We start from the raw sequence: 10,548 nt of genomic DNA, 5'->3' as shown, positions 1-10,548 counted from the left end.
TATAGATTGAGGAACAACCTCCACATTGGACTTTTTAGCATCAGCAGAATTAACAATCTTTATTGCATTATTAACCTCATTGGAAGTTTTGTTATTCAATTCTCCGGCCAGCTCATCACTCTCAATTATAATAGCTTTCTCTTTACTTGAACTAGCCACATAATCATTTGGAACATCATTTCCCACAACGTTACCACTCCGGGCAAAGATTTACATGCATTGTGCATTATGTTTCTTTGGATTAGCCATGGTATCACTAGGGAGACCCCTTTTTAGTCTCGAATTCAAGTGAGCAAAAATTTGATCAATTTGTGCTTCAAGCTGCTTGATAGACACCAAATAAGAAGACACACCATTTGGTTCAATGAGGAGAAATCGGCCTTCATCTTCTTGAGCACTTTATTCGATCATTCTACCTTGTTTAGGAAGTGGGCAAGCATATCCTTAGTCCGAAAGCTCTCGGGGTTGGCATTTGGCTTTTTAGGCTTTGGATGGTCATAAGGAGGCACATAACTATCTCTATCACCTTATTTTTCTTTCCATTTGGTGCCTCTATTATGCCAATATCTTTCCCTATCTCTCCAACTACCATCTCAATCTTTGTTCCAACCTTGAATTCCACTTGGCCTTGGATAGCTCGAATGAGAACCCCTCGCTTGGTTCGCTAAATATTGGACCTCTTCATTGTACATCACATTAAACTTAGCATCATCCGGGCTCAACCCACTATTAGCACTAACAACATTCACGACCTTATAACCACCACCCATGACATGTTTTGAAAAGAAGTCAATTTGAGCCATCATATTTGCCATATTTTCATCACGTTCATGGTTTTTCTCCAATTGTGTTTTTGTAAGCCCAACTTTGAGAGGACAAACATGATCCTCTTTTGTGTTTCATGCAAGGTTTATCTTAGTCATCTCATCAAGCAATGTTGATGCCACAACAAGTTGACGCATAATCCTACCTAGAATGAGTTGATCAATCACTCCTTTATTTACCGTATCAAGACTACAATATAAATATTGTAGCAGCACATTATCTGGCAACCCATGAGTAGGACATTGTAGTAACAACTTTTGGAACCTCAACCACATTTTGTGAATCGGCTCACCATCAACTCAATTGAAATTTTGAATGTTGTCCCTCAATTTCAACATCTTCGAGGGAGGGAACAATCTTTCATAGAATACCTCTGTTAGCTCCTCCCACAAAGTAATCGAGTCCACTGGTAGCTTGGCCAACCACTTCGTTGCATCCCCTATTAGAAAAAAGGGAAACAACCTCAATCAAAAGGCCTCTTAAGAGATGTTCTTGAAGGAGAATGGACAACACATATCTAAGAAATTCGAATGTGATCATGAGGGTTCTTGTGAGAAAGTCCTCCAAAGAGGCCTTTCATATGTAGAAACTGAAGCTTCATCCTGGTCAAATGAAGGATCACATTACTTACAGTTGGGGGTAACCTGATTGCATCAAAACTGCCCATTTGGTCAATATTGACATCATTCAAGTTTCCGATGTCATCATTTTGTCCATGCAGCAGAATTACAACCATGAACGCTCATATATTCACTTAACAAGAATAAAAGACAAAAAAATAATAATAAGTGAGTTCTATACAATCAAACTAGAGCACAAACAAACTTCAATAAAAGAACTCTAATTACCGTTCCCCCATAATGACGTCATTTCTTATAATGCTCAAGTACACCTCTTATGATTTAAGGTATAGGAGATCATTAGAAATCTAACTTATAAAGTCTGGGTTGAATCCCACTAGGAGCGGTATTGAAAAGAATTTGAATACGAAGTATAAAAGTGTTCTAACTTCTTGTAGAGTAGAAATAAATAAAACGTAACATAATGTTAATCGGTAAATTTCAATTATCGATAAAGAGAGTTTAGGGTTCTATCGTTAACAAGGACAATGATCATAGAGTTTGAATAAGTAGAGGAGGGACTTCTAAGAGAGGCGTGTAGTTAGAATCATAGTTCAAAAAAGGTAAAAGTACAGCTCAATGTGATTAATTATCGATGAGTAGGCTAGATTAAACAAACATTCGACATGTATATTTCGAGCACTAATCGACGTTCTATGCAAGCTCTCTCGAATCCACACATGGATACTACCATAAATCAACCCAAACCTTAGCACATTTTCCTCTCTCGAGAGAAATTTACAATTCACATGCATCAATGGCTATTCATTAATTCACCCACTTCATACAACCTTCTCAAGAAAATATGAAGATATAAAGTAGAGCTAAGTTTCCCACCTTAATTTATAAGTTAAAACATGTTGAATTAATAAAATCCAGCTCAAATTAACACAATATTGAGCTAGTACACAAAACCCAAGTTAAAAACTAAGATTCAACTACATTTGCACCCCCTTAGAAGGCATGAGTTTTAGCTACACATTACAAAATAAAAGAGAATTATAGAAAAATAGTTGTCTCCTATTAGTTTTAGTTGAATTACACTTTAATTTTAAGTACCCAATGCAAAAAACACAAATTCCACCAAAATCAGAGTTCAAAATCCCAATGAGTTAGAAGGTTCTTTTTACCAAAGTCAGAGCAGTGTAAAGATGCCAATTTCTCTTTCTTGGGAGCTATTTATACCTTCTCCAAAATTTGGTAGAAAACTCACTTTTGAACCACTTTAATGACATTAGTCGTACTCGCCAAAGAGTTCGGCGAGTCGCCAAGGAGGTTGTCTTCTCGCTTTGCAGTTTCTCTAGCTCTTCAGTACTCAGGATCTCTATTGGCGAGGTCGAACGATCTCACATACTAGTTTTTTGTGTTGTCATTTCAAACTCAGAAAATCCTTTTTTCCTTGATTTCTTATTAGAAATATCAAGATATTTTGGCGATCTTAGTCGAGCTCGCCTTCCATATTGGTGGGTCACCATCTTTATTTTTTCTCATTGTTTTCCCCTATTCTCTAAGAAGATTTTTTTCATTATTATTTTATGAGCAAAATTTTTCTCGCCTTTCACTTTGGCGAGTCGTTGTTCAGAATTTATGGCTCTCCAAGCTTGTTTGACCTTTGGCCCATATTTTAAGACTTGGGAGATTAGGGGATCAATTTGGTGAGTCTCTAAGTACCTCTTTGCGAGTACCAGTCTTCTTTTCACCATTTTCTAATTTTTTGGCTTTTTTTGTGCAATGTAGTATCTTTTACTTGTACTTAATCTTTAATATCTACAAGTCAACAATTTAACATTAGTTGTGGACACAATATGGGCAAAGAGGACAGTATTCCGTTAAAGTAACAATCCCTAATTGATTCAAAATTATCGACTCATCAACCTCCTCGTAAAGACTTCCTATTATGGTATCATAACCCAAGCTAGACTCTAGGTGTGACATGACAATTAGAATCCTTAAGGACCCCAACAAAGCCTCTTAGCAAATCATTCAAGATAATTTATAAGGTAAATAAGAAAATAAGCTTAATCATAGACACATAATCATAGTTTCAATATACAACATAAGTCTCAAGGTATGAAATGAAAGATAACATAGACTCAAAATATCCAACATGCCTCAACTAACTATATGGGGGCATAAGAAAGGAACCTATACCACCCAATATAAACTATGAAATAATGTCATACACTCATAAGAAAGTAAATTGTCACATCCTCAGAACATGAGGACTCACCGCAAGTACAAGTGTAATAATCTCTAATATGAACAAAAGGATGAGCTTGATTTTCGGACCTTACAGTATGATATAATGTAGGAAAAATGTATTTGTTAGTACATGGAATGCACTATGTAAGAAGTATGCTTGAACAATAAACATAGGACATAATCAATATGTATCATAAGATGCAAGACAAGTATCATAAAACATGAGTAAAATCATGAAAACTTATAAATCATCATAACTATTGGTAATTGTATCCAAACATCATCATCATACGAACTTTATAACTTTTCTTTAATTGGTGTGGGATAGGACCTTAACCGACACATAAGACCATATGAGCTATTACATGGAATCCGATGATCTCCACATCGAGAAGGGGGAGGCTACCTTGCTAGGATATACTCCATCATGGTACTCTCTTTAACTTTGCTATATGTGGATCCACTAGATTCACCATATTGGCATCTTTAAACCTACATGGGCAATATAGTTAGGGCATAAAGGTTGCTACTAGAATTCCCTTGGGTAGCAACAATGGCTACCTGATCGAACCCCACCTTAAAGTTCTCTCGATGCTAAAACTTTATCCCAATAGAACTTTTAAGAAAAAATAGTCATTAACATCATTAGGAAAGATAATAATAAATATCAATCCATCTTTATAAGATAACATAAGAATAGCTCGTCTATAAACTTCACTATGAGTGTGTGAGGAAATTCCATCACAATCTTTCATTTCTTTAACATGGTTGTGCAAGAATTGTCCTTATTGCACTATAAATTCTTAGCTTATAGCCTCATTGAAATGTCATTCGTAACTTCTTGCTTAAAGTGTCTTTGAACATTATTCACAAAACTTTTATTTAAATAACTTAAAAATCATCATAATTCATAAATCATACTTAAAACTAGCATATCGCATAGGTCTTTGAAAGTCACCTTGAAATCATGAAATGTAATGTGAATTATGCATAATTAGGCTAATAGCATTGAAATATATCATAATTAAGAAGACCCCATGCTAATCATGAAATTTAAGCTTTTTAGAAGAAGAAATCATAAGAGATTTGAGAAGAAATCTTTGGAATTTCATGGGTGAAAGGGGCGAAGGATGAATTACCACATCCCTTGAACTTTAGAAGCACTAAATTTTAGAGAATTGAAGCCTGACCTTAAAAAAATCTTTAGAATTTACTTGAGGAAGAAGGAGACTTGGAGAGCACACTTTTAGAGATAAGATTTTGATTAAGAGTGTTAGGGTGAGAATGAGAGGGTTAGGAGGGCTTAGGGTAGTTAATATTTTAGAATAAAATCCAAATAATCATCAATATTCATTAATAAAAACATAGGGAAGTACCAAAATACTCTCAACTTAAACTGAATTCGGCACCTAGACGGGCCTCTCCCAAGGTCTGTGAACTTTACCACATCCCTTGGTTGTGGGCGTGGTGATGGACTTGAATTCAGGGAAATAGGGGTTCTAAGGGGTGATCTCCATGAAGGACATCACGACATGTGGTGCTCACCACGGCTCGTGGTGCCTTCCTGTGGTGATCATCCGAAACACGGTCTTGAGGGATTAGGCTTCACGGAACACACCACGGCTCATGGTTCACTACCATGGTCCATGAAGCCATACGTTGTCCCTCCTCTAAATTTTCCCTTTAATTGGTGAACTTTATAGTCACTCTCCACAGCTTGTGGAGAGCACTATGGGCTGTGAAAGGTCTTGTGAAGGATCACCTGATGCCTAAAGTTGAGATTTTCTGAGAAACTTCCTTTGAACCTCATTTTTTGACTTTCCAACTTCTGGCATCTTATAATATCTCCCCCTTGGGAATATTCATCCTCGAATGAGACTAAAATGTAATGACCCTCCAGGTTATTTTTGAATTAAAGTATTCATTCCATCGTTTAGAGTGTTCCTGTAGTGACTCCAAGTCATTTATGACTTGCTGACACTGATTGTTCAGTCTCTTGGTCATTCATTTGGGTTTTAGGCCCGGTTCCCTATTTTGGAGCTTTTATAACTTGAAAAGTGGACTTCGGTCATAACTTTAGGAAAACGACCTCAGAATAGAATTATAACAATTCTATCAGCTTCAGAATGGCCAAATTAGGCTTGTAGTAAGGTTAGCATGAGTACCGAGGCAATCAGTATGAGTTTAAGACCATTTGGCACTTTTGACTTTACAATTTGGTCTATAGTTCACTTTGGTCAATATTCTTAGAAAATATGCTAGAATGAAAATTCTGACAACGCAGTTACTTTTGGAATGTCGAGTTTGGTTTAAAATGACCCTTTGTTTGCTTCTCGAAGCTTCTGGCCTAATCTGAAGGTTCGTTGTAGAAATAGGCTCAAAATGGCACTTCAGTGTGGGACCCACTTTTCATTAAAAACTTTGTATGGAAATTTTGAATGTGCTATTGAGTCTAGAACATCGAATTTGGTAAGGTAGCATATCTTGTTTGTGCAAATGAGGTTTCAAACAAATCCCATGCTTGGGGTTGCACCAGCTGTATCTTGTACCGTCTCTTAAGCGACCCCTGGTCTCTAAAGCGATTGCCACTTAAGCGGCCAGGAGTTCACTAAAGCGGCCAGACCATTTGGGAGGGTGTCGCTTAAGCGACAACCCTGTTGCTTAAGCGACTGGTTGCTTAAGCAACCAGGCATCACTAAAGCGATGACCCACCTTTTAGGTGGGTGTTGCTTAAGTGATCCCCCAGTGGTCACTAAAGTGATACCTTAGGTTCATTCTTAAGACCCCAAAAAATTTAGATTTTATATCAAAATTCAAACTTAGTTTTTTTTTCAATTCTTGGGCGATTTGGGCAATTCAAATGGCTAATTTTCATAGATTTTCGAGGGGAATCTATTGGTGTGTTCATAATTAGAATTTGAGGCTTCCTTTGAGCATGGAATTATTTGGAGGCCGCTTGGAAAGGAAAAGCTCCAGTTTTGTGAAATGGAAGCATGACTCTTTTGGTTGTTGGTTGTTCCTATCCTTAATAAATGATATACTTGTGGTAACACATTTGGAAGCATGTTTGGCCTTAGTTTAAGATTAGACTAGCTTTACCTTAGACTTGCACGATTTTGGTTTCATTGTGCATTAGACCTTCTCCGATGTCATTTTTGATGGTTAGCTCCCTGTAGACTGATATAAAAGAGTTGACTCTGATAGTCTGAACCTTAGCTAGGTAGTGAATCAGCTTGTGATTTTATCTCCATAATGCCCTATTCTTCTATCGATCCTGTATAGCTCAATTCTTGTTATTTGGACGTGTTTTTGACTATTCAGGTTATACTTTGTTCGGGTTGGAGCGGTGCATTGATGATACTCAGTTTGGGGGTACTCCCCATGATGCACGGTTGGTCGCTGATTCTAATTCAGTCCGATCCCTTAGCAATAAATACCCGATCAAAGTTCATGTTCCAGCTTACTTGTGTTCGACTCATTGCTACAGATACCCGGTTAAAGTCAGTGGTCCAGCTTACTTATGTCCAGGCTTTCTAATTATAGATACCCTGTTAAAGTCCGCAGTCTAGCTTACCCGTCTTGACCTTTGGCTATAGTTACTTAGTTAAAGTCAATTGTCTAGCCTGCTCATGTCGACTCATTAGCTACAGTTACCTGGTTACAGTCTGTGGTTCAGCTTGCATGTGGTTAAATTCCTAATTCCTGATGAATTTTTAGGTTAAGTCTTCATCTACTCTCGACTGTGGGTTGAGGTGTTAGAGTTTGGAAATGGTTCGGTTCAAGACTATTGAAATCCTTTTGTCTTCGTTCATTTCCTATCAGTTATTCTTGCATCTATCGAGCTTATAGGAGTCAGTGCAGGTGGTTACTTTTTAATTATACACGAGTGTACCCATTGGGTTTATGGGATCCCGATGGAGTTAGTTAGATTCTTTCTCTTTATTTGCTAGTACACTCGTGTACATACCAATATTTACTTCTTGTCCTGCCTTTTGATTGTATTATTTTACTCATATTTCAGTTTACTTTTGCTTATCTGCCCAGTTGACCTAAGATGCCTACTGGATACCTGTTGTTTTGGTACTCATACAACACCTTGCATTTTTTTTGTGATGTAGGAACAAGTACTAGCTACCGGTGTTGATTCGAGCCAGTTGCGGTCGTGATCAAAAGCGAGGGAAAGCACATTTGCATTCTGGATTTACCCATCTCCTTCTAAATATATATTTTTCCTGTCTTTTACTTTTTGAGACAACTCTATTTTCATGGTCCACTTTTGGGACTTGTACTCTTTTATTAGCAGTTCTATACATATGACTTCTAGATTTAAGGAGGGACCTTTTTGTTATATAGATATATTTAGTTGCTTCCACCTGTTCATTATATGCACATATTGTTGCATTACTGTTTTAGATTAGATTGCTGGTCTTCTATCACATTACTTGCAGTTCTGGGATTGGGTCGGCTTGCCTACAGGTGGGTCATAGTAGGCACCATCATTGCCTGAGAAATTCAGTCTTGACAAGTTGGTAACATAGCCCAGGTTCACCGCTCTCACTTGTACAGAGCTAACGTATAGTATAATCATGTGGATTGACGCAGAGACGTCTGTGTCTTATCCTTAGGAGGCTACAGGATGTCTTTAGGAACATGTCTCTTTTGTATCATTGTCGTGCATTGTATGTCTTTTTGGTTTATGGAAATCTCACTTGTTCTAATCTTTTACAAGATGGCTCGCATGCGCGTAGAAGTTAGAGTCCAATCAAGGGGTCGTGCCTAGGCTACAACACGATCCTGGGACCGACAGAAGACTTCAGAGCCGGAGGTGGAGCCACCAGTAGCTCCTGTACATAAGCAACTGGTGAGCTTGGGACCAGCCCAGCCACCGTCCGAGCTAGCCACAGCTCCAAGATTACATGTAATGTTCTCTTAGATTTTAGCTTCCATTGGAGGTATGCAGCAGGACTCAGCTCCCACCGCTCTAGTACTATAGGACGAGCCTGCACCAGTGGCTTCAGTTGTTTTGCAGCCACCAGCACCGATCGCTCAGCCTGATGATTTGAAAGGCGTCATTCCACTCTAGAAGAAGAAGATGCTCGGGTGTTCCTTAGACTACCACTGTTGAGATTTTCTGGGGCTATGGGTGAGGATGCCCACGAGTTTCTACTTACTTGCTGTGAGCGTCTATAGACCTTGGGTTTAGTGGAGTCGAGAGAAGCTGACTTCACTGCTTATCAGTTAGATGGTCCACCCAGGCAGTGGTGGCGGTGGAAGAAGAGGCGATAGTTGTTGTGGTAATGGTGAAAGAGGAAGAGGTGGTGATAAAGGAGGAGATGATGGTGATGGTGGAGGAGGGCGAAAAACGTGGTGATGGTGGTGGGGATAGAGGAGGAGGAGGAGGTGACGGTAATAGAAGAGAAGTTGATGATGGTGATCCGGCGGCGATAAAAACAACGATAGGAGGGGTAGGAATGACGTTAGCAACAAAGGAGGAGGGGAGGGGGAAGGGTGGGGTGGGGGTAGGGAGGGGAGGGGAGTGGGAGGGTGTTTGTGTAAATAATAAAATTTAAAGATTATAAAATTAGTGTCATCAATACTAATCTTAAAATTGTCACATCTACTCAATGATAAATACTTGTGTCACTTTTCTTACTTTTGAAACTTTTTTGTCGGATTTTATTAAAAAAATTCTTAAATTTGATTTTAAAAGGAAATATATTAAGAAAATAAATACAAAAATTGAAATAACCATATTATAGGGGAAGGTTCTAAATGTTAGCAACTAATGGAGCTTGGATTATTCATGTACATACATTACAATGATGAAACGTCATTTCATATATATGTGGGGCAAACATTAAAAGAAAGGTCACAAATTCCGACACTAATTGATAGTCTCCTCTCCTTCCGTACAAATTGTGTGTGCCAAAGTAGTCTCCAGAACTGGATGCCCATTTAGGTTCTCGAATGTTCTATGCAATTAGTCAGTGCACACTCGTTTCATTCATTATTTATTTTGGACCTTTGCATGTCATTTAAAATAATAATGATTGATATAAGTATTTAATTATTTTATTTATATTAATTAATATTTAATACTTCTTTTATCTCATATTAGATGGACTTGTTACTAACAATAGGTATCACATATTACTTGATCACTTATTAAATTAGGATAGAATTAATTTAATTTTTCTCATTTTACCTTCTACAATTAATATGACCTTTTAAATATTAACAATTCTCAATACTAGCTATTTCTATATTCAATGCATATTTTTTAAACTTATTTTTATGTGTATTGATATGAATAAAAGGCAAAATAGTAAAGTTGACCAATCTATTAATGATTTCTTAATCACCGTGTAAAATTAAAACTGTCCATCTAATACGGAACAGAAGGAATATTAGAAATTAAAAAAATAATTTTGAGAATAAGTAATTAATGCTAAGGTTATAAAACGGAAAATTATAATTATTTTTTCTTGATATATATTAAAAGTGACAATCAAAAATGAAAATTTATTTTTGAAATAGTGGATAAGTAAAGTGAGCAGAGGGAGTATCAATAAGCTAATACTAGTCCATATTAAGTAAATTATTAAAACTTTTTTCACAGTTTAAAATAAGTGAATTATTCAAAGTTCAAGAAAATTGTGTAACACACCCTAAAACGTTGTATGTAGTGTTTCAATTCTCGATGAAAATGATACTGCTTCTGTATTTTGGGCATAACTTTTCATAGAATAGTCCAAATTAAGTGATTCAAATTTCTGAATAACCCAACGGCATTACCTACAACTTTTATGACCATATCTTAAGATTCGGAGGATACGTAAGTCAAATAAATTAATTTTTGTAAAATATGGTGTTGTGACGAAAATGGAGTGTTTGTAGAAGA

This window comes from Solanum dulcamara, chromosome 8, assembly GCF_947179165.1.
Source record: "Solanum dulcamara chromosome 8, daSolDulc1.2, whole genome shotgun sequence".
Lineage (NCBI taxonomy): Eukaryota > Viridiplantae > Streptophyta > Magnoliopsida > Solanales > Solanaceae > Solanum > Solanum dulcamara.
Note: the sequence above shows the minus strand (reverse complement) of the source record.